This window comes from Sprattus sprattus, assembly GCF_963457725.1.
Source record: "Sprattus sprattus genome assembly, chromosome: 9".
In the NCBI taxonomy this organism is placed as follows: domain Eukaryota; kingdom Metazoa; phylum Chordata; class Actinopteri; order Clupeiformes; family Clupeidae; genus Sprattus; species Sprattus sprattus.
This window is the reverse complement of record NC_137928.1, coordinates 21,375,410-21,401,113: the sequence shown is the minus strand read 5'-3', so window position 1 is coordinate 21,401,113 and position 25,704 is coordinate 21,375,410.

The following is a 25,704-nucleotide window of genomic DNA, read 5'->3' as shown; positions in this document are numbered from 1 at the left end:
GCGGAGGAGAACTGCTTATTAAACTGGTTGAGTAAAAGATGGTTACAGATTTCATGAGTTTTCAAGTAAGTCGTGTCTTAGAAAATGGTTATTTCTTCCAAGGTTGTCAATAGCTGCCCAAGTCTGGCCTTGATTTATTCATGGCGACTGATAATTGCTAGTGTCTTGTCATCTGTCAGAGAGACTGGGGCAAGGATACTCCTAACTACACACTTGAAGCACTCTGTGCAAAACAATAAATCTGCCAAACCCGGTCATAAATCAGCAGCTCTATGAAGAAGGCTGTACGTACACCCCAGCCTGAGTTAGTCAGCAGAGGCGGGCAAGAATGGCTTGAAGTGTGGAAAACATTTCCGTTACAAATTAATCAAAGATGTTTTGAGCCGCACATCTACTGTAATGCACTGTGTTGTAATTACAGTGCAGCTGGGAGTGTACCGTCAGTGAGGGAAAAGATCGCTTCCGATTGCTGGCGGTTTGGACCAACCCACTGATGTGGAGTTGACTGAGGAAGTCACCCCAGTTGTTCATTTGAATTGGTTGAATGTGAAGTATGAAACATAACTCTATCAAAGAAAGCCTCTGAAAAAGTGAAGAAGTTATTTGGTTTGTTTCTTGTTGCAAAATGAATTTGTCTCCATTCATCATTTCCCTGTACACCAAACAGCAGCTGACCGTAGAATTGGTGTGCTGAATAAGATCCAGATCCACTCCCTGCAAACAATGATTCTTCAAAACTAGAAAACAAAATGACTTCTAACCTTAAAAGTTCTACCCTTGAGAAGTGGTTTTGGGCAACATTTGTGGATTTATAGATTTTGTTTTTGTTGCAAAGACCCAAATAAATTCTGTGTTTGAGTTAATTGAAAATGTGGCAGCAGAAAGACTCTGATGAACTGATGGTAGATGATTTTCTTGTGGTGCAGGAGTGATTAGTTTGAGTGACTGGGTCTTGCACTCTCAACCTCTGACCTTACCATCAAAGCCTTTACTGCAGTAAATCGCCTTTTGGCCTGGTTAGTATGAGGTGCAGAAATGTGCAAGTTCAGTAAAATAATTAAATCTCTCTTCAGATTCATGACTAGCCACCCCTGGCTGGTGAGTATAACATGTTCTGTTTGAGTTGTGTTTGTTTTTGTATAGTAATGTCCTCTTACTTTTTAAACATTTTAACTTTTCCAGCACCAAAAAGGTGGGCATCCCTAGTTGGTAAAACAAATCTGATCTAAATCTCTTCATGCACCATGGCATCCTTTTAATGATACACCCTGTGCAACACATAATCATTGCTCTTCATCCCTCTGGTTCAGTACGGAGGAAGGTATGGGAGAATATCATCAGTTCCCACGCTTCTGAGTCTTCTGAAATCAAGCCTGCAATTAGCAGGTAAGTAACCCCCTCCTTCAGACTGGTTGGACCCCCCCATTTGCCCTCTCCTCTTATGTCCAACCGATAAACCTTTTACTACAGCCATTTATGTGGTCAGCCCCAAACCACTGTGACAGTCTGGGTCAGTCACATGATTGAGCCTTCAGGAAGAGAAGAGCTGTTATTGACCTCAAATGTGGATGGTAGGATCGTGGGTCGAAAACAGTTAAGGTCATGGACACAACAGAGCATGACACATGATACAGAGTCAGTCTACTCAGGGTATTCTTGGGTCACACAGTGCTTGTTTAATCACAAATAACAACATTAATATTAGGCTACAAGAAAAATGTGGCAAGAGTTTAGTGACAGCACAGAACATATGTAGATGCGTATATTATTCCATATGTATTGCACTTTCTGCATGGTTCCATTTCTACTTTCAAGACAAATAGACACCCGCCGTTTAGGAGGGACCGGCTTGTATTATGGTTCATACTCATACAATGTATCAGGGGGCAAGGGGTTAAATAGGGAGTAGCGTGTTCCTTTGGGAAAAACTCTGAAGTTTCTGACCCTTCATTCCTATGCCTCCACTGAGCCAACCTGTGATTAGCATGCAAAGGTTATGGCTTCTACAACTAATTTCAAATTATAGAGAGGGGCACCATGACACAATTCAGGAGCCTGTGTTTAGCCAACCCATACATTATGCTCTAATTGTAGAACAAGAAAAGGAAGGGCAGTGTTGTTATTCCTCCACCACAAGAAACTTTTCATCTTTTACCACTGGAGTGGAAAACACCTTGAGTATTTCACTTACAAGGAAGTGTAAACGTCAAAACAAACATTACAGCACATTATGTCCTGAAGGTTTTGCTCGGCTCAGGGTGATCATGTCAATCAGGACCTACCTCGTAAGCTGTACAAATATATATAGCGCGTTGTACTGCTGTAACCACAACTGGGTGCATTCCAAAACACCCTCACAAACAGGTATATTACATGGTGGAAGCACATGTAGAACTCGCTATTAAGTCTTGATAATTACAATGAAAGTAAATAAAATATTTGGCACGTAAACTCTTGCAAGCATTGGAAAGTCCAGATGAATGTGTTGCCATCTACAAACATTGCTGCAACTCAGACTTTACAACCTGAACATAGCCTGTATAGTCTCAGGATGTTTGACATTCTTCTACACAAGCCTGGGTAGCATAGCCTGTTTTGGGAAACACGGCATAGCTTCTTCTCAGTCCTGTGTCCAAACCCACACACCAATAATCCCTAACATGCTAATTCAAGATTGGATTTTGATTGTACCACTATAACATTTTATGCAGTATGGGTTCATTAAAACGTACACTCATGGCACCAATGTACACGATCAAATAAAAAGAATGAACAATGGCTTGCTATTTGTGCAGGTGATTTTTATGGTGTCAACTGAGGAATTCTTGATTTGTAGAGAAACCAGTTCTGGCTCGGTCAAATTAAAAATTAAGACTAAACTGCACATGAAAACACGAGACAGCCAAGACTCCCAACTAGAAACCTATGTTGTTCCCTTAACTAAACCCTGTCAAGTGGTGTCCATTTTATCAATTACTGTGACTGGAGGAAACAAGTGATTATCAAATTACTGCTCCTAGGGGGTTTGGGGGGGTGGGGGTGGGGGGTTCACAACACCTCCAAAAGCCACCAGAACTCTCTTATCAACACACACTTTCTGTAGGGAGCAGCAACCAAAAACAGGTCCCCTCATAATGGCCTGCTTAGTGGCCCTGCAGTAAAATAGGTTCAGGAAGGAAGCAATGTCTTCAAATGACCTCTCGTTCAGAGAGGTTATGGCACCGCCACCCTTTCAGCTGATATGATCACTGCAGGGGGGGGGGGGGGGGGGGGGGGGTCCACTGGCTGCAGAATAAGGCCTGGAGTTACATTAAGGTTGTACATTCATTATTTTAGAAGAGGTGCTAAAGCTGTTCAGATATAGAACAGAAAAAAATCAATTATCTTGTAATCATTTGGAAAGAAAAGCAACAGTGCTCCTACCCTATTCTTACCAACTCAGACATATGGGGCTGTGTTGTCAATGCACCTCCTCAGGTCTTACCTACTCAGACATATGGGGCTGTGTTGTTAACGCACCTCCTCAGGTCTTACCTACTCAGGCATATGGGGCTGTGTTGTCAATGCACCTCCTCAGGTCTTACCTACTCAGGCATATGGGGCTGTGTTGTTAACGCACCTCCTCAGGTCTTACCTACTCAGGCATATGGGGCTGTGTTGTCAATGCACCTCCTCAGGTCTTACCTACTCAGACATATGGGGCTGTGTTGTTAACGCACCTCCTCAGGTCTTATCCACTCAGACATATGGGGCTGTGTTGTTAACGCACCTCCTCAGGTCTTATCCACTCAGGCATATGGAGTTGTGTTGTTAATGCACCTCCTCAGGTCTTATCCACTCAGGCATATGGAGTTGTGTTGTTAATGCACCTCCTCAGGTGTTAGGACAGTAACGGTGATATCATTTCTTGTAATGTTGACCTAAGTAAACACTTGTGCTACGATGTTGTCCTCACATCTACTATTGTGGAAACTGTTTTAACCCAACAAAACAAACAAATCTAACCAAACACAATCTCAAACTCTCTCTCCATCTCTATACTGTATATCACCATCTATTTACTTAGTAAAAATAAAAATGTATATGTGTTTAGTCGTGTGTGTGTTTGAGAATATGCATAAAGCATGGATATTGACAAAGAAAATCTATTATGAGACTAGTTTGAGGAATAAGATTCTACCTGCTATTAGGTTCATATCATAATGTTTTTAAAACATTTAAACAAAATCAAATTCAAAACTGGCCAGAAACTCAGGTAGGAGGGGGCCAGGTGAAAAGGGGTGTTTAGGGCAGAAACAGGATAATATGCAGGGGCTGAACAGAACCTGCGCCAAGAGCGATCATAGGTGATAATTGTAAAATATTTCTGTTCCTCCATCCCCAGGCTTTGAAGTCCAGGCCACTGTCTGTTCTTGTCCTGATGGGACAGTCTGGGCTGATTTATAGGGCTGCAAACACCCAAATTACACTGTCCATCCACTGCCGCACAGGCAAGGGGGATAATCACTTAATACAACATGCTAATTGTAGCCATGAAGATTATCTGGAGTTATGTCACACTTGGATAAGTGTTTTTCACTCTTGTCCCAGGTGTGAATAGGAACTGGAAGGGGAAAGGAGCTTATCTGATAAGACTGCAATTTGTCATTTTGACCCAATTGTTCACTTTCCACCCTCAGACAAATATAGCTTTCAATTCATCTTTATTTCAGAAGGAATGTTTAATCTGTTTAATGTATGACATAGTTTTGAGATTCGTTTCTGCTTTAATACTGTAGTTCTATATGTTGCATTCTGTTGTAAGAATGTTTTGAAGAAAACAAATCCATTCTGTGAAAACAAAAACAAACGAAAAACATTTGCATCCGAAAAGCATATATATATATTTGGTTCTTTTTGACAATCTGAATGAATATGTGTACCATAATATCAAATGAGAACAAGAAACAAATAATCAGTGAACAGTGAACAACAATCGACAATCATGTAAACAATCAACCTTGCACAGAAAGTTATGTTTGGCAAATGCTATCTACATTTTTCTGAGTCGACAACAGTGAACAGAAAAGCAGTTAAAAGGAGCCGCAAAGATTCTGTAAGCAGAGGGGGGTGTGTCAGAGCAGTTGAGAGATGCCTGCTACAGTTTGCCTGCAGGGAGCTCATAAACACAGAGCGCACCTTTGCTTATACGCAAGTGTACCATGTGACACATTACCAGTCAGCCTTTAAAAGCACCTCTCACCTGTCAGAGCGAGTCACAGGTAATCACAGAGCAAGCAGACAAGGAGGAGAGAAACTTTTAGAAACAGGCCAGTGCTAACAGACATTAAGCTGGTTCTGAGTACACGTTGAGGATTCCACTACTACAGCCTCTTTGCTCCAACAAGACAGAAGGGCCAACGCCTTTGGCTCTCAGAAAAGCTGCTCCCATTGCTGGTACTGAATTTAAGGGCCTACTGCTACATTTGTACTCTTCAACCAGCCATGAGCAGCCTTGCCAGCAACACAGAGTCCGAGTTTTCTGATGAAGAGCTTGACAGCAGTACCATGGACCAAGATGACGACAGCAGTGGAAATGAGGAAAACTCCAAGTCCTCTCCTGAGAGGGACAGTGCCTCAAGCTCCAGCCAGAAACAGGGGACCTCAAAAATTGCTGGTAAGAAGCGTAGTCGGCCAGTGCGCTCCAAAGCCCGCCGGGTAGCAGCTAACGTCCGTGAACGTAAACGAATTCTGGACTACAACCAAGCCTTTAATGCTCTGCGTATGTCCCTGAACCACGACCTCAGTGGCAAGCGACTGTCGAAGATTTCCACGCTGCGTCGGGCCATTAACCGCATCTCTGCGCTCTCCATCTTCCTAAGAAACCACCCACCACCCACAGCTGAAAGAACCTGTAGCCACGTGGAATGCCTCCACGGCACACAGGGGGAGAATGGAAGGCTGGTCCCAGTAAAGGAGAGGGGTTATCAATCGGTGAAGTACCTCCCTCCCCAGCAGCCTGAACTACATACCCCACAAACGCACAAACCGTACAGTCACATTATGCCATCTGAGCCACCCCAGCTCTACCCTGACCTATCGCAGCAACCTGGCACAGCATGCCCACCCTCGCCACACTATGCACAGTACTCACCAGACTCCCAGCTGTGCATGGGCCATGGACTCTACAGCCATCCACGTGAGGAGACATTTAACAATAATGACAACAACAGTGCCCACTGCTATGGTGTCGGACCGGGCTACCAGTATGGGGTGAAAGCCACTTGTCACCAGAACCACACAGACAACTTTGTAGAACCTGCTGTGCCATTTTCTTGGCAACTCGGTTACTTGCAGGGCTCCAGCTACCAGCAGTCTCTTAGCATGCACTGACACATCTGGGACAGGTTGGAAAAGATGCAGACACTTGAGTATGCTGACAAGACACTTTCAAAACTGCACCTATCAAAGTATGCAGGATTAAAGAGACAAAAGAAGATTGTGAACCTTCATTCTGGAAACAGAATGGTTCCCTGCCTTGAATGCCGCAACTGACCTTGCAAAATGACAGTGTGATGGCAGGACTTTACTGGCTCAGGTTGTAAGGCACATTGAATGAGTAGGCTACATTTTGTTATACAAAAAAAGATGTTAGCACCTTATTCTAGATAAGCCAAAGCACAGGAGTCAAATAATGTGAGAAACTTCGAATAAACCTTTGAATGAACTTGAAACTTGTTTTGTTTGCTGCATCACGGTAAGAATATTGGAATATTCATGTCATACAGATAAGGGCATCATTTGGGAAGCCTAGAGCACAGTGTGTGCCACCATTCACCATTCTGCTAAATGACTAAATGTAAATGTTAATGGATCCAGGGTAATTCTGTCCAAAGACATAGTTTTGATTATTTTGCCCATTCAATTACATATATACTTTAGATATCAACCACATGTTTTACTCAGGTTTCTTCAGTCACTGTTTAACTGAACAATTTGAAATCCTATATATTTTATGTCTGCTTGTCCCCCCCCCCCTCAGTTGACGCCTCCTCCCCTTAGCTGTGACCCACACCACATAAACTCCCTCAGTCTATGGGGAGTACTCAGCATGACCATAAACGAGTTAGAGAGAGAGAGAGAGAGAGAGAGAGAGAGAGAGAGAGAGAACAACAGACAAACTGTAACAGGAGAAACATGTTGTGTCATTAAATGTAGACCACACAATTTTAGGTTCAGTGCAGGTAAATGTAACACTTACGATAATCTTTAGGACAAGGAAATCAATTCCAGAATATGTACATTTCTTACATTCTGTGATCAATGTACTGAATGACACCCATAAATCATTGCAGAATAAACAAATCTGTATGACTATGTGTCAAAATGTGAGTTAATCTGTCTTTCTGAATGTCCACATCAAACAGGAAAACCTCACAGTACTTTTTTGTATTTTCTCAACAAAAGAGATAGCACACAATGCTAGCCTAATACTCAAGTTTAAGCATCCTTCCGAGCACATTCCTCCCTCATCCCCAAAATGACTGGTGTGCTTCTCCTAATACAGTGTACACTCCCCTTTCACTCCCCCAGCTGTACAACATCTTCCCCAGGCTGATGACTTACATACCTGGCCCCCACCAAAACGTCTCCTGACAAATTGACAAACTTAGAGAGTTTGTTGTAGGGAAATTCCACTATCATCAGGAGACGGCGGTTCTGCTGGAACCCTGACACTACATCAACTGTTTCCTTATCAGACTCAACCAGGTGGGCAAGATTTGTTGCATCTGGAGGGAACTGATAAATAGAGGGCTTGCTGAGTAGGCCCATACTGTCGAACATAGCCCTCCTAGCTTGCTAGTGTGCGATTTTAGCATCACCTAGCATCTATCACAATGAGGTAAGTCAAATGATGATGTAAGTCAAATATACAGATATGACAACACTTAGAGTCACACTTAAAGTACTGAAAGACATATGCTAAAAGCTATACATGCCAGTGGATCATACCATCTTTACTAATGTGTGCCTCAACTGCCCCAGGCAAAACATGCCAGTGGATCATACCATCTTAACTAATGTGTCCCTCTACTGCCCTAGGAGAAACATGCCAGTGGATCATACCATCTTTACTAATATGTCCCTCTACGCCCCAGGAGAACGACCTTCCCACCACAGAGTTCTTCTATAATAATCTAGTCTCCACTGTCCTCAACCTCTTCTTTGCTGGCACTGAGACCACCAGCACAACCATGAAATATGCAAAGATGCTGCTTATTAAGCATCCAGAGATACAGGGTAGGGCTCAGACACACACACACACACACACACACACACACACAAACACACAGAGAAACACAGCCATGTACACACATGCACACACACGCAGAGTTATACCTACATATTGAGACAGTGATTCACAAATGAAGGACAGGAAGTCCCTCCCCTACACGGACGCTGTCATCCATGAGGCGCAGCGGTACTTGGAGATTGTGCCCCTCAACATCAACCTGCAATATCACTTTCAGAGGTTATGCAATTCCCAAGGTCTGCCTTCTCACGTGTCAGTGGAACACCTCTTCCTGGAATACCCTCTCGCTGCATTACACTGCCTACATTGATTCCATAATGTCCTCCCAACGGTATGAGCTCCTTGTCACCCTCTGGTGACCAACCACAGTAGAGCAAGATAGCAGGCAGCAGCCCAGACCAAGCACCCCACTGAGGACTGACTGTTGATCCCACTGTAAATGATTGTAAATCCACCATAAACCCTCAGCAGGTAATGGTAAAGAATCCCTTGTGTGGATTGACTAAATGTGGTGGCCTTTTCATCCCAAGGCCCTCTTTTTTGCAGTGCGTCTATCATGTTCAATATACCAAAAATGTTCACCTTCAATATCTCATACATCGTTTCTCTTATGTATCCATTGTAGGTTTGTTATGAATGTAAATATGTAGACTCATTTTTTGTTGTAAAAGGCAGGTTTTCCTCTAGAGGTTTTGTATCAGGTTCTGATTGAGTGCTGTGATCATTTTCGGATCAGTGTTGTAGTTTTGCTTTTGAAAACTGTATAAGCAAAATCAAAATCAAATCAAATCAAACTTTATTTGTACGGCGCATTTCATACACAAAGGTAACACAATGCGCCTCACAGTAGGAAAGAAAGAAAAAAGGGGGGGGGTTACAAATACTTGTAAAGAGACATAGAAAGATAAATACGTAAACGTTCCATAAAAGTAAACTAGATACATTTTACATGATAACAGGGCATCACATGACAACAGGGCATCACATGCCAACAGGGCATCACATTACGCATGTCAACAGGGCAACACATAACTCATGACAACAGGGCATCACATAACGCATGACAACAGGGCATCACATAACGCATGACAACAAGGCACTACATGACAAAAAGGGCATCACAAGACAGCAGGGCACCACATCACACATGACAACCGGGCATCACATAACACATGACAAAAGTACACCATATGGCAACACGGAATCCCAAGACAACAGGGCATCACATAACACAGAAAAATGGCATACATACATGCACAACATACTAGAAGAGGGGGGTTTATGGTGTCGTGTCTTATTCTAAGAGTTCTCAAGAAACTTCTCAAGGCAAATAGGTATGAATATACTGAACAGTTTAATTCAGAGGAGATAACTACTGCTGAGCTGGTCCATGGAGCATCTCAAAGACTCTAAGCATATTGCAAGAGCAATCCAGTAGAAAAACCTAACCAACAAGTCCCCGTGCCCACTTTTATATTGATCAAATCACCCTTTGCTCTGGTTTCATTTGCGTCTTATTTGCGTCATTGGACTCGACCGCACCTAGAGATGGAAAACAACAGGTACCTTACTTGCGTCATTGGACCTGACCGCACCGAGATGGAGAACAATCGGCCCAACTATCTTAACAATGTTGCCTATCAACCAGTTTGCTTTGTCTCTGTCAACAGAATTAACCACCTTGAGATGCATGGTGTACAGCTTCCTGTGATACCAGGTATCTCTGGGCTTTCAGACACAGTTCTTCACATTGTCTGCCTTGTGGCTTTTGCAGAGGCGTCTGTCACCTTGCCCTGACCCCCCTTTGTCCCTGAAGCATCTAGGTAGTCTATGCAGAGGAGGCATGTTTGCCACGTGATTTATCATAAAAGGTGTCTTTGCAATTGGGGTTATAATAACAGGCCTGTCTGCCTCATGATTTCTCAGAAATGCTATCTGCTCACTTGGGTTTATAAGAAAAGGCCTGTCTGCCATAGGATGTCTCTGAAAAGGGGCCTTTTCTGCCTCTGGCAGCCTTTTCATAAGTTATAAAGAGCTATCTCTATTTGTTGAGATGTCCATGTTCCAGTACCAGCCATACACATTATTCAACAGTACAGTAATAAAGAAGATAAAAATACGACAATGGCTAGCCCATGCTGCGTGGAATGATGATGACCAGGAACTGCCATTGATGATGACCAGGAACCAGGAGTGGAGCAGCGACAATACAGGCATACAGAGTTTGTACTGTGGCAGCATGGTTGCCTGGGTGAAGGCAACAGAGTTGTCATTACAAGCTGCTGTGTTTGGACAATCAGACGTACATTTCCTGACCCAAGGGGTCAATACGTTGGATTCATGGTGCGCCGCCTGATGTTGATATGTGTATCAAATTGTAAATATGTAAACAATTTGGGACGGGGGGGGGGGTTAAGACAAATACATATTAAATACAATCTTGTAGAATAATAGTATAAAAGGACTGGTAAAAGTGCTAAAAAGTAAGTGCTAAAAGGTGAAGTGCTATAAAACCACACAAAGCAAAGGTGAAATAATAAAGTTATATACATAAGTGCTAGGTAAAAGAAGTAAAAGGTAACACATAAGTAGTAAAAAACACACAAGATAAAAACACAATAACGAAACAAATAAGAAGATACCAGTCCTAATAAACTAAAACCATACAGAGTATAAGTGTTTAAATAAATGAATAATAAATAGTCAATAATTAATAAATAGTTAATAATTACTTTTACAGTAATAAAAGGAAACTAACAGGGGGAGGGAAGGAAACAGACAGGGAGACACAAGGGGGTAAAAAAGTTTTTTATTTTTTAATTCAACTTCTCATTCAGCCCTGTAGGTAAAAGAGTATTTAGTTTTAAAATCCACAGCCGCTCTGCTCTTTTTCTCTGGGCTGTGGACCAGCCTGGATTCCCCTCCAGACCACAAGTCTTGAGATGTGCAATGTTGTGTGCTTGAAAGTGGGTGACTAGGTGTGTGTGGAGTTTATTGTTGCGTATATTTCTGAGATGTTGTCGGAGGCGTATGCGGAGTGTGTGTTTGGTTTCTCCAATATAAATGATGTGGCAGATGGTGCAGGTGATGGCGTATACTAAGTTGGGGGTGTCTAAATTAAGGGGGTTGTTGGGGGCTGAAAGGTGGCTGTGGATGTTGGTGATGAAGTGCTGGGGCCTGAAATAAATGTTTTCTTTGGGAGTGGGGGGCTTGAGATGACGGGTGAAGGTGGTTCTGATGAGTAAGTCCTTGAGGTTTTTATTGAGTTTATAAGCGGAAATGATTGTGGTGTTCTGGAATGCAGGGAGTGTTGTTTGTAATGTGGTGAAGTTGTGTTTCAGTTTGTGGTGTAGATGTTGTGTGTGTTTTGAGAAGGTGGTGATGAGGGGTAGGATATGTGTGTCTGTAGGGGGGTCAAGGTTAGGGTTAGGAAGGATGTCTGGTATAGGGTGTGATAGTACGGCTGGGCTAGGGTTGAGATCAGAGTTGGGGTGAGAGGGTGGGTTAGGGTTAGGAATTGGGAAAGGGTTAAGGTTAGGGTTAGGAATTGGGTAGGGGTCAAGGTTAGGGTTAGGAATTGGGAATGGGTTAAGGTTAGGGTTAGGAATTGGGTGTGGGTCAAGGTTAGGGTCAGGAATTGGGTGTGGGTCAAGGTTAGGGTCAGGAATTGGGTGTGGGTCAAGGTTAGGGTCAGGAATTGGGTGTGGGTGATGGATGTAATCAGTGTTTGATGGAAGGTGTGAGTTGGGAGGTGTGGAGGGCTGGATGACTTGAAAAGTGTCTGAGTGGGCCTGTGTGTGGCTGGGATGTTGTGTGTGAGGGATGTTTGAGTGGGTGGGAGCAAGACCGGACAGTGTTTCGTTCTTGATGGATCGGAGGAAGCGTTTTGAATAATGGCGTGTATGCAGGGCTTGAAAGAGAATTCTAATGGCGTGGTGGAGGTCTGAGGGGAATGAGCAAATGCGGTGAAAACGGATAATTTGTGATTTAATGATTGATCTAAATGTGTGTTTGGGGTGGTTGCTGTGTTTATGTAAAAGGGAGTGTGTGTCTGTGGGTTTGAAATAAACTTTTGAACTAATGGCTTTGTGTGTGGGGGAGATGGGGGAGAAGAAGATGGTGGTGTCTAAGAAATGTACCTGTTCTGGGTGAATTGTGGCCTTGAGTGTGATGTGTTGGTGATGGGAGTTGAGGGTGGCTAGGAAGGTGTCGAAATCCGAAAGTGAGTGTGGCCAGGCTCCTATAATGTCATCAAGAAAACGGAAATAGAATGTGGGTTGTAGGGGGCATTTGGCGAGGGCGGCTTGCTCCCACTCACTCATGTATATGTTTGCATAACTGGGGGCAAATCTTTGGTCCATGGCAGTCCCATGAATTTGTAAAAAGAGTTTATTGTCAAATTGGAAATCGTTATGGGTGAGGCAGAGTTGAAGTAATTGTAGGAGGATGTTGTCTGGTCTGTCTGGGTCTGGGTGTTTACTGAAGGTGGTGCGGACTGCTTGGATGCCTGTGGTTGTGTCGATGTTGGTGTATAAACTGTCTACATCTAAGGTGAAAAGATGGGTGTTGTTTGGGACTACCATGGACCTGATCTTACTGAGGAAGTGGTAGGTGTCTTTGAGGTAGGAGGGATGTTTGGTGGAAATGGGGTTGAGGTGTGCGTCAATAAATATGGATATGTTGTATGTGGAGCTGTTGCAATCAGAGACAATGGGTCTACCAGGAGGAACTTCAAAGGGAATGGTCCAGGTTTCTGGGGGCTTGTGAATTTTTGGGAGGAGATAGAATTGGCGTGGGCGGGGGTTGTCTGGGCCGGAGAGGAAAATCTTCTGTTTGTGATTGATGTAACCTTGGTGGTAGAGGGTGGAGAGGTGGTGACGGATCTGGGACTGTGCTGAGGGTTGGGTGGACTGTGAGATGGGGCGGTAGTGTTGGATATTGTTGAGTTGTCTATTGGCTTCGGTGAGGTACTGATGGGTGTCCAAGATGACAATCTTGGATCCCTTGTCAGCTGGCTTGATGATGATGCTTGGGTTATTGCAAAGTTGTTTGATGGCCTGTTTTTCTGATGGAGTGATGTTGTTGACTGCGGGAAGGGGAGGGGGCCTTCTAAGGTGAAAAGTGAGGGTCTTCCTATCGGTTTTGAGGTGCTTGAGGAGAGAGGTGTTGAGTTTGGAGGAGGGTGGTTCCCAGGTGGAAGGATAAGTGAAAGGAGTGGGAGTGTGGGAGTTGTCTGTGTCAAAGTAGTCGTGTAGTTTGAGGCGGCGGTGAAAGTTGTGAATGTCCCTTCGAAGTTCCTCCTGGTTCTGGCGTGTGGTGTGGGGTATGAAGGTGAGACCTTTGTCCAAGAGTGATTGCTGTGAGGGTGTGAGGTGGAAGGAGGTGGAGAGATTCAGGACAAGGTCATTTAAGGGAGTGGATGTTGATGGTGGGAGATGTGGTGAGGGGGCGGCAGTTGGAGGGGCAGCCAGGGTTGTGGTTGGAGCTAGTGTAAATTTAGGTAGGTCTGCCAGTGTGTGAAAATTGTTTGTGCTGTGGTGGGAGTCCAATGTATGTTATCAGCTGTTGTCTGGAAGAGGTGTTGGGGGATAGCGGGAATGTTGGGGAAGTGTGATGCAATGTATGTGTTAAGGTCTGTGAGTGTTTGTTGTTCTTGTGGGGTGAGGTTGGGGGAGAAGTTGATGAGAGGGATGTGTATGAGGGCATTGGGGAAGACTTCGGTGGCTTGTTTGTATAGTGTGAGTAATTGCTTGTAGCTGGTGTCTTTTGACTTGTGATTTTTATTGTTAATGCCTACTGATATAATGACTGAAGAAGCATGTGGGATGGTGTCTGTGTGTGCAAGCAGTTGTGCAAAGTGGTAGATGGCTGCTCCGGGGTAGCTGTCTATTTGTATTTGTGGGTGAGTGAATGGGGGAATGCGGTTGAGGTTGGAGTCTCCTAGGAAGAGGATGGGTAAGTGTGATCTGATTTGCCATTCCTTTAGCTTTCTGTTGGGGGCAGAGGTGGCATGGTAGGTGGGATATGACAGGGGAATGTTCTGGGGATGCTGATGCAGTGAAGTGGATGGGAGTGTTGAGGGATTAGTCTGAGTGGTGTGTGGTGAGAGGGGCGACCCCGGCAACTCCACAGCTTGGTGGGTAGAGGGCTCAGATACGGTTCTGGCACAGTCTCTGAGAATGGTGTCAGATGAGGCAGGATGATATGATCCTCTCCTCATGCGTAGGGCATGGGAACTAGAGGAAGAGAACATTAGAAACACCTGTCTGTCCAGATGTGCAAAAGTTGTTTTCGGTACATGACCTTTGGTTCAGTTGGGGAGCACTGTTAAATTAGTTCTTTGGAATCTGATGTTAGAATGGTTGATAGTTAATGTCTTACCAACTATCCTCTCTTGTTTGAGGCCCGGGTGATGACTGGCCAGGATGCGCAGGATGCAGGTCATTCAAAATGAGCTTGGGCAGGGCCTAAAAACTAGACGAGGCCGGCGCAAGTGTCAGGGACTGAGATGAGCTGACTGAATCCAAACAGCTGGTCCACACCACCCAACTGAAAAGCAACATAAGTTCACCGTCATGGCCTTTTCACAGTCATGATGCAGTATCAGATGCTTCTCAGCATCGCCTTTACATACTTACAAATCACTCTCATTTTCACACACACACACACACACAGGAGAAACTGTTAGGTAGTGCAGAATTATAAAGGGAGCCCATGATAACTTGCCTGGTGGGATCGGTAAACCAGTGTTTTCATGCATACCTTCCACTCATACTGGCAAATAATTCAGAATTGCAGGTGCAGTAGCTTAGAGACAACTTGCTGTATTGGTGATAAAGGACTGTTGACCATGCAGTATTTACACATGCCTTGTTCTCTTTCCAGTGCACTTCTTTCTCCCTTTTTTGCTGAGATCCAACTTATCACTATGCCTCCCTGCCAGGCTGGCCTGGTCAAAAAGACTTTTCTTAGTCACTGTTGCCACAAGCAAGCTGACATGCATTCACAGTTTCACTTGATAAGCCAAAAGGGTTATTGAGTAATGCAAAATAATGTGCTCAAAAGAAAAAAAACTAAAAAAAAAGGAAAGGGGAAATGTGTAAGGATGGGATAAGAGTGAATGGCAGCGCAAACTTCGAAAGACGGCCTGACCCAGCAGCCTTTGTGAATTCTGGACAGGCATTGGGTAGCTGACGTTCTTTGATTGCCATGACAGATCTTATAAATGAAATGAGACATGTATTACTAGAAAAAGGGACATGGGAGGAATCGCACCGGAAATTATGCCAAGTTGTTTTGAAATCCTCCTCTGAACTGAAAGTATTTACACCTACACTCATTAAAGTCTCTGAAGCCATGTATATCTCGTATGTCTGCTATAGTCTTATGTGCATGGTTTACTTTTTATGAATCTAGACCTTGGGGGAAATAAACAAATAGAAAGAAAAAGTAAAGCACAAGCCTTTAGCTTCACCTTTTGTACAGTGTTCATTTTAGGACATCGTCAGATCTCAGTCTCAAATGTCATTATCAGTCAAAACAGCGTCAGGTCTCAGAAAAACCTCTGCCATCCTCACACAAAACGGAGTCAATCATCATTCTCACACAGCACTTTGTCAATTCTCATTCTCACATAGCACTTTGTCAATTCTCATTCTCATTGTCAATTCTCATCCTCACTCAACACTTTGTCATTTCTCATTCTCATTGTCAATTCTCATCCTCACTCAACACTTTGTCAATTCTCATCCTCACTCAACACTTTGTCAATTCTCATTCTCATCTACACAGCTGGATTGGGTGAGAAACCCATTTCTCTTGTCCAAAGCATATGGAAGCAAGCTACCTGTCACTAATCAGGAAAGACTCCTGGAAGTGTAATCTGACTGGCCTCCAGATGAAGTTTGCCAAATCCACACTCACACAGTTTTGGATGTGTGTGAAGCAGGAGAGAAAGCTTTGGAGCAGCTACTACCCTTTTACTCCTTATATTTATGTGAGGCCTCCTTCTCTGCAATGACTGTGATCACAACAAAGCAGAGAAACAGACTGTCTGGAGAAGACCTTGATCACAGCAGTTGCCTTCCTGCCACCAAGACTGACAAAGATTTTCAGTGAAGCACAAGCACAAGGTTCTTACTAAAATGTAATTGCAAACGCACTCAGTTCAATGCAACAATGTTCAATGTTCAATATTCAGTGTTGACAGTTTAATAAATCAGACTTAAAGTTTAGCAGAATTGGTTTAGGGAGTTGGCACTTGGGTTTAGTGTTCAGAGAAACCGAGGCATGTTTTGTAAAAATGTGTTTTAGGAACAGAGAAATACTGTAAAACATTATACAGTTACAATATTTTACAACAGGAGAAAGCGTACAGTAACACTGGAGATGAAAAGGCATAATACTCCTGATAAGGCCTTCATACTAGTGTTTTCCCATTTCATAGTAGTGTTTTCCATTGAGCACATCAGTGTTCAATCAATGCTTAGAATGTCTACTCAAATAATGGTCTGTGTTTGTTGTTTGAAAACAAAATGCCCTTTTGAGGTGATATAATAGTGTTTTGAAACCAAAGTGTCATTTTGCAAGAGATATAAAGGGTTTTGCATTTTGTGTGAGTGGTTTTGGGATTTGTGTTTAGAGCTAAGAGAAACCGAGGCATGCTTTGAAAAAATGTGTTTTAGGAACAGAGAAATACTGTAAATTATTCACATTGCAAGAACGGAATGAAATAGCCTACACATTACACATGATTGGCATCTGCTATGCCCAAATAAAACTCACATTGTATGCTACACCAGAAGAGGCACAACAAAAGGGTCTTACCATTGAAGAGATTTTTTTTCTTGTAAACTTGAAGTCCACATATACAACGCAAGCACGGGATTTTTCAATATGTTGCAATCATTTTTCGAAACCTCCACTAAAAACCACTTGTTAGGCACTTGTTAGGTCTCATACAACTTTAACTGTGATGTGTTTTCCTTTTATTTCACAACTTATTTATTGTATAATTCACGATAGCAGTTCAGCCCCTTCTAAACATTAGGATACACATCGTATCGTCTCGTCACATGATCAAATAGAGATTTGACATTGGACAACAACACAACAATTACCCAGAAATCATCATTGAAAATCTGAATATGACGAAAATACCGAAGAAAATAACAACGTTTTCATGTAATTTAATCGTTTTTTAATAGTGTTTATAGTGTAAGATAAGCATATCATTTTGTTGTAGATTGCTATTGTTTCTCCCACAAAAAAAAACACCATGACACCATGCCCTTTCAGTTGTATACCATTGGACAAGAACAGGGAACTGACAACTGTAGCAATGGGTAATCGCAGAAAACCGCAATGAAATTATTTATCTTCCCCTATCCGCCTGCTATTGTACTCGTAGTTCCGTGAAACTAGCGGATTTAAGGATTTCTGTAGCGGCAATAAGACGTCCGGTCAGTCCGAAACGGCAGAATATACCGTCAAAATAAAAGTACAATTAAACGCTCTCCTGAAACTCGATTTGTTGACAGAAATCACACTTTTGGCTGTAGGTATGTCTTGCTAGAATCATTTTAACGTCTGTCTTCAATATTTTAGGACAGCGAATAGTATAAACAGAAAAAATTGATAGTAAAACGGACACAAGTTGCAAGCGTGTCTCAGTCATTTACAGCATAGGGAGCCATCGGCAACGAAGTGACGGCTTGTGCACCGTTTTATTTGTTGATATTTGGCACTCGCTGTTGTTGGGTCATTCCTGTAGTAGTCCAGGCAAAATAGCCCATTTTGGAGCCAAAAATGGAATTAATTGTAATAGAATTTTTTTCAGCATAGATCATTTCTATGAGGTGTCCAGAACAACATACTAAAAGTCCTAAGAAATCCAAGTTGAGGAAATATGTTTAATTCTCATCAATCTGAGATGTGTGCTAATAATGCATGGCAAAAATACACCTCAAAAAAATTTTTTTTCCCTTTACTCCTATCAAAATAAAACTTTACACAATGAAAGTACCCATGAACATTTACATTTTTTGTATTACAAGTTTCTTTGAAAATGAATTTGAATATGCAAATGAGCTATACACTAATCGAATATGCCCAAAATACACCCAATGGGCTTAATTTTTTCCTTTACTCCTACCACAGTAAAACTTTACATAGTAAAAGTATACATAAAAAGTAACTTTTTTTGTATTACAAGTTTCTTTTGAAATGAATTTGAATATGCACATGAGCGTCACACTTATTGAATATGTCCTGATTGCATAGTCAGAAACACCATACCCCTGGCAGGTACTACCAAGCCAGGCAGTTTTCAGGTTAGAGGCCAGTCTAAAAGCAACATTGCCATCTCCCATTGGCAGTAGGATGATAGGATGAAGATTTGGCCGATGTATTTGTCATACATATGAATGGTGTTTCTGCCTATGGACATATTCAATAAGTGTGGAGCTCATGTGCATATTCAAATTAATTTCAAAAGAAACTTGTAATACAAAAAATGTTACTTTTCATGGGTACTTTCATTGTGTAAAGTTTCATTTTGATAGGAGTAAAGGAAAAAATGTAAATTTTGAGGCATATTTTTACCATGCATTATTAGCACACATCTCAGATTGATGAGAATTAAACATATTTCCTCAACTTGGATTTCTTAGGACTTTTAGTATGTTGTTCTGGACACCTCATAGAAATGATCTATGCTGAAAAAAATTCTATTACAATTAGTCTGTCGTAAAACGCTATTTTGCCTGGACTATAGTGCGTGCATACTCATGGCTCCACTCGTGCACCCAATCAGAGTTGTTTGCACTTAAGGTACCCAGTCGCGGGAAGAGGAGAACAGTGGATGGAGAGTTGGTGTGAAGGCAGTTGGTTTGCATACGTTTACCGTTTAAATATTATCATTTAAATCGTGTGCGTTCAGATACTTGTAAGTATTAATAATGTTCCTTTATTATGCTTAGTTTATTCTGCTTACAGTATGTGTTTAGATAACCGAGCATTGCTATTTAAATCCGTTGTACGATCGCGGGTGTATATTTAATTAATGCCGGTCGCGGTTAAATTATAAATGTATATAATCTTCTTTAGCGATTTAGGGATATGTTTAGTGTAACTTGTGCTGTTTAGCAGATATAATGTAATTATAAGTGTAATAATAAGTGATTAATGTAGGTAGTAGTGTGAATTTAGTTAGATGACAAACTTGTTGATTAATGCTATTGTGAATGTTAGGTTGTGACTAGCTGTATATTGAGAGATTCATATAGTATTATTGCTAAGTAGTTTGTATTCTGTTTCTTTGCAGAACCACACACCCACACACAAACACATACATATACATGACCTAAACACACATACAGACACACACAAACACACCCTATATCCATTCCATTCAATTCAATTTACAGTATTTCTCTGTTCCTAAAACACATTTTTTCAAAGCATGCCTCGGTTTCTCTTAGCTCTGAACACAAATCCCAAAACCACTCACACAAAATGCAAAACCCTTTATATCTCTTGCAAAATGACACTTTGGTTTCAAAACACTATTATATCACCTCAAAAGGGCATTTTGTTTTCAAACAACAAACACAGACCATTATTTGAGTAGACATTCTAAGCATTGATTGAACACTGATGTGCTCAATGGAAAACACTACTATGAAATGGGAAAACACTAGTATGAAGGCCTTATCAGGAGTATTATGCCTTTTCATCTCCAGTGTTACTGTACGCTTTCTCCTGTTGTAAAATATTGTAACTGTATAATGTTTTAACTCAAAAATGAAAGAAACATGTAAAATAATAAAAGGACAAAAAAACTAGACTGCATCCTGTTCTTGCTCAAGACAATATCGACAATTGTTGTGTTGTGAAACATCTGAAAATACAGTTTGATTTGAACATTTGATTGGATTACAATACAGTACAGTAATGTTTCTGTGCTGATAGGACGTAATCAGTTGTGGAAACGTATATGACTTACTTGCACATAGTCATATCATACTGTAATTGTTTGACTCTATCAGAGTTTCTGTCAAAAGGCACCCTGTACACCTGCTTCATTCTCGAGATGTTCTGCCTTAGAACATGGTCCACTGTGGCTAGGCTCTTTGTATTGATGTTTAGGAATATGTCTTGGTCATCAATGGTTGCACTTTGTATTTGTTTACGTATACTGTAATTTTACAAATACAGTACAATGTAAAATATTCTACAGTAAAATACAACAATACTATGCTCCTGATACAGTAAGGCATTCAAACTAGTGTTTTACTGTCATAGTAGTGTTTCTTACCCATTCTCTCTTCTGAATGTCCGGAGAATCGGTGCAACTGAGAAGCGGCTTATGTTTGGTTGAACCCTCTGGCCAGCCTTGCCAGCCTCCTGCATGGTCAAACCCATGTTGACCACATGGTTGAACACATTGGCCTGAATCTCATCAGAGATACAGTAATGGCTCTCCGTCTTGCTCTTCCTCTTCATCATTTTCCTCCTCCTCCTCCTCCTCTTACTCTCACTCCTCTGCCCCTCTGATCACCACTCACTTCAATGTTGCCATAAATTGTTCTCCAAACTAGGAGCTAAAGTTTTGATTTCAAATTGCACAACAGCTTTGGAAATGGAAGTTTTGTCATTTGATTAGCAGTGTTTTCTGTTTGAACACAATGAGGTTTTGGCATTGATGAAGCATGCAAAGTAGAGAGGATGGTGTTTAGTGTTTTGAAGAAAATGTGGTTAACAATTGAAAACTGTGTCTAAAGCAGAGAATTGTGTGTTGTGGTTTGAAGAAAGTGCGGTTAACAATTGAAATCTGTGTTTAAAGCAGAGAATTGTGCTTAAAGTTTAGCAGAATTGGTTTAGGGAGTTGGCACTTGGGTTTAGTGTTCAGAGAAACCGAGGCATGTTTTGAAAAAATGTGTTTTAGGAACAGAGAAATACTGTATTACAGTATTTCTCTGTTCCTAAAACACATTTTTTCAAAGCATGCCTCGGTTTCTCTTAGCTCTAAACACAAATCCCAAAACCACTCACACAAAATGCAAAACCCTTTATATCTCTTGCAAAATGACACTTTGGTTTCAAAACACTATTATATCACCTCAAAAGGGCATTTTGTTTTCAAACAACAAACACAGACCATTATTTGAGTAGACATTCTAAGCATTGATTGAACACTGATGTGCTCAATGGAAAACACTACTATGAAATGGGAAAACACTAGTATGAAGGCCTTATCAGGAGTATTATGCCTTTTCATCTCCAGTGTTACTGTACGCTTTCTTCTGTTGTAAAATATTGTAACTGTATAATGTTTTAACTCAAAAATGAAAGAAAAATGTAAAATAATAAAAGGACAAAAAAACTAGACTGCATCCTGTTCTTGCTCAAGACAATATCGACAATTGTTGTGTTGTGAAACATCTGAAAATACAGTTTGATTTGAACATTTGATTGGATTACAATACAGTACAGTAATGTTTCTGTGCTGATAGGACGTAATCAGTTGTGGAAACGTATATGACTTACTTGCACATAGTCATATCATACTGTAATTGTTTGACTCTATCAGATTTTTTGTCAAAAGGCACCCTGTACACCTGCTTCATTCTCGAGATGTTCTGCCTTAGAACATGGTCCACTGTGGCTAGGCTCTTTGTATTGATGTTTAGGAATATGTCTTGGTCATCAATGGTTGCACTTTGTATTTGTTTACGTATACTGTAATTTTACAAATACAGTACAATGTAAAATATTCTACAGTAAAATACAAGAATACTATGCTCCTGATACAGTAAGGCATTCAAACTAGTGTTTTACTGTCATAGTAGTGTTTCTTACCCATTCTCTCTTCTGAATGTCCGGAGAATCGGTGCAACTGAGAAGCGGCTTATGTTTGGTTGAACCCTCTGGCCAGCCTTGCCAGCCTCCTGCATGGTCAAACCCATGTTGACCACATGGTTGAACACATTGGCCTGAATCTCATCAGAGATACAGTAATGGCTCTCCGTCTTGCTCTTCCTCTTCATCATTTTCCTCCTCCTCCTCCTCCTCTTACTCTCACTCCTCTGCCCCTCTGATCACCACTCACTTCAATGTTGCCATAAATTGTTCTCCAAACTAGGATCTAAAGTTTTGATTTCAAATTGCACAACAGCTTTGGAAATGGAAGTTTTGTCATTTGATTAGCAGTGTTTTCTGTTTGAACACAATGAGGTTTTGGCATTGATGAAGCATGCAAAGTAGAGAGGATGGTGTTTAGTGTTTTGAAGAAAATGTGGTTAACAATTGAAAACTGTGTCTAAAGCAGAGAATTGTGTGTTGTGGTTTGAAGAAAGTGCGGTTAACAATTGAAATCTGTGTTTAAAGCAGAGAATTGTGCTTAAAGTTTAGCAGAATTGGTTTAGGGAGTTGGCACTTGGGTTTAGTGTTCAGAGAAACCGAGGCATGTTTTGAAAAAATGTGTTTTAGGAACAGAGAAATACTGTAATAAATATCAAACTGGAGTCAACATCATTCTCAGGCATTTTAATTAGATGCACCACAGCGGCTTCTACAGATTCCTTACCAGAAAACAAGAGTCTCCACAATAACACCTACCTCAATATGAACCTGTGTTTATTCCATTAATCTCGGCTTTACAACAAACCTCATCTTTGGATCATTCTCAGGCCTTTTAATCAGATCTCACAGTGGCTTCTAAGCATTTCTGACCAGACAACATAGTCTTCATAACACAGACTAATAATGTAGCCTACTAATGTAATTCACAATTACATTACATTTAAGATGCGGAGCAGCCACAAGCCTCCAGACCTCCAGACAGAGGAAAATGTGGACCAGGACACATAGGGCAGGTAGGCTTAAGTGCTGATCACCAGATGTGAGATGAGTGGACATTATAATAGTAATGATAATGGTAATAATAATAATGGTAACAATAATAATATATAATCAGACAGATGATGAGCCCAGTACATCAGCTGCATCCAAAGAGCCGGAGCCAGACCCAGACCCAGACCCAGATGAGATCAGGACAGACTGGCAAAACAGGGAAAGATGAGACCACACTGAATGTCAGGACAGAGCATCAGCAAGGGAGGATCTTGAGTGAGGCAGAATCCACAGATTTTGATTGTGTCACCCTGTCCCTGTTATCAGGGGCGGAGTGGGACACAAAAATCCACCGGGACAATTCTGACTGCACCGGCCCACCACCGGCCCACAACGTGCCCAAAACTGGCCCAACCCGCATCCCCTCCACCTCCCATATCAACTACATAAACAAACGGGCGGCTTTTGATCATTATTGTTAGATTTAGTGTTGATGTGTGGGTGACAGACATGACAGTGACAGTGTATTTGTATATGTACATTTATGGAAATACGGAACAAATCGCGTCCCGTATTGGCTCAAATGTTATGCTAATTCGCAACAATGTGTCCTGTCAACTCACTCGCATTTAGTTGACGGCTGGTTGGATAAATCCGTAATTCTTGTACATTTTGATGCACTTTCCTCCAGCATCCGCCTCTTTTTCAGTCTGGCCTTTTTGCCCCCTTCTTCCTCCTTTCTCTTATGTCCCTCCATCAGGCCCGCTTCACCTGCTATCTCTCCCTGATAGCCGCTAATTTATCTCCCTAGGTTCACTTGATAAAGGCACAACGATACGCATTTCCCATGAGGCAATTTGCTCCGACCATTCTACATTCAACAAAAAAACGAATTAAATCGCTGGCCAATTTATATTTGTGGTCATGAAAGTAATGGAGCGTCTGAATAAAAAATAATTACATCAATATAGGAGGCTAAACAAAAATCAGAAGGTTGGATTAATGGGAGTGAGTTTGACACACACCATAGGTGTGATGTACAGAGACAAATAGTGCTATAAATAGTGGTTGGACTGCTGAACCGCAGAACTCTCAGAGAATTTAGAGATTTTCACAGGACCATGATTTGACGTACATGCAATCTCGATGGGCCGCTCATGAATTTGACACGACGGCTGCGAAGGCCGGTCTGCAGGCTGGTTCTCGATAGATTATTGGCCGACCGGCCGACCGGGAAAAATCCCGGTCCTCCCGATGGCCACTCCGCCCCTGCCTGTTATTCTCAGTTCTTAGATAGTCTGTCTGAATTTAATTTGTTTGTATTTATTTATTTTTAAACATACACACACAGTCTTAAAAACAATACACATTTATATCCAAGGTTATATAGGTTTTATAGTAGTTTTGACATTTGACACTAAAGATAACTGAAGACAACCTAACGAGAACAGACCAAAAATGCCATGGGGAGTTGAACCCCATCCTGGTAAACCAGGGTACTATTCGGCGTCACTCGCTAAGCGGTTTAGCGAGCTAAACTCGAGGCTAAAAAAAGACAACACCACTTTAGCGGATTCGGCGAACCAACTTTTGCTCAATTTCCATGGTAATTAATCGCTTAGCCTTAGCCTGCTCCAGGGCAGGCTAAGCAAAGTTTAGCTGGCTAAACTTGCCATACCCACGCCAAAAGGAGGGATCCCATTGACAAGGAGTCAGTTTGATTAGCGTAGGAAGAGTTCTTTGCGATCGCCAAGAAGATCCATTTTTCCATAATGATGAGTTCTTGTATGAGCGCTACCGATCCACCCGACAAGGAATAATTAATTTAGAAGACCTTCTCGAGTCATTTATTGCATAGGCTACACCACCGTCAAACATTGAATGTCATCACTTTCTTGCCAGTGGTAGCCTTCATTTTTGTAATGTCGGCGATGCGGAGAACAAAGCACTCATTATTATATGACAGTGGTATATAGTACAGTTGAGACATACAGTTGATAAACCCGAAATAACTTTCATGTAAACGTTAGTATTCATGTGCAAACTAAAAATCACGTCTCAGGCTGCTTGAGACGTGATTTTTAGTTTGCACATGAATACTAACGTTTTCTTTGATCCCAGGAAATTTGAGCACATAACCCAAATAGATATTGGCTAAAGTTGTTTTACCTACTTTAACTTACATCATTGCAAACGTTTAGTTTTGGAAACGTGTCTAGTGTTTGTGCGGTAGTGAATGGTGGTGGAGGTGGGTGCATGATAAGAAGAGAGAAATAGACACAATTTCTTTTCATTGCTTAAATGTATTGAATCTCTTATTAATACATTCACATTTAGTCATTTAGCAGACGGTTTTATTCAAAGCGATTTAAAACTACAATTCTTACGAGGGTGAGAGGAGTCGAACCAGTGATCTGTAGCATGCAAGCCAGACGCTTAACCCGCTGCACCTTAGTACCATATCGTGTAGAGAGAAGATGTCACGTATTATACCTCTTATAGACAGTTTCTTATATTGCTGTGGTAGCCACGGGAGTGTTGAATTTTGACATGATTAT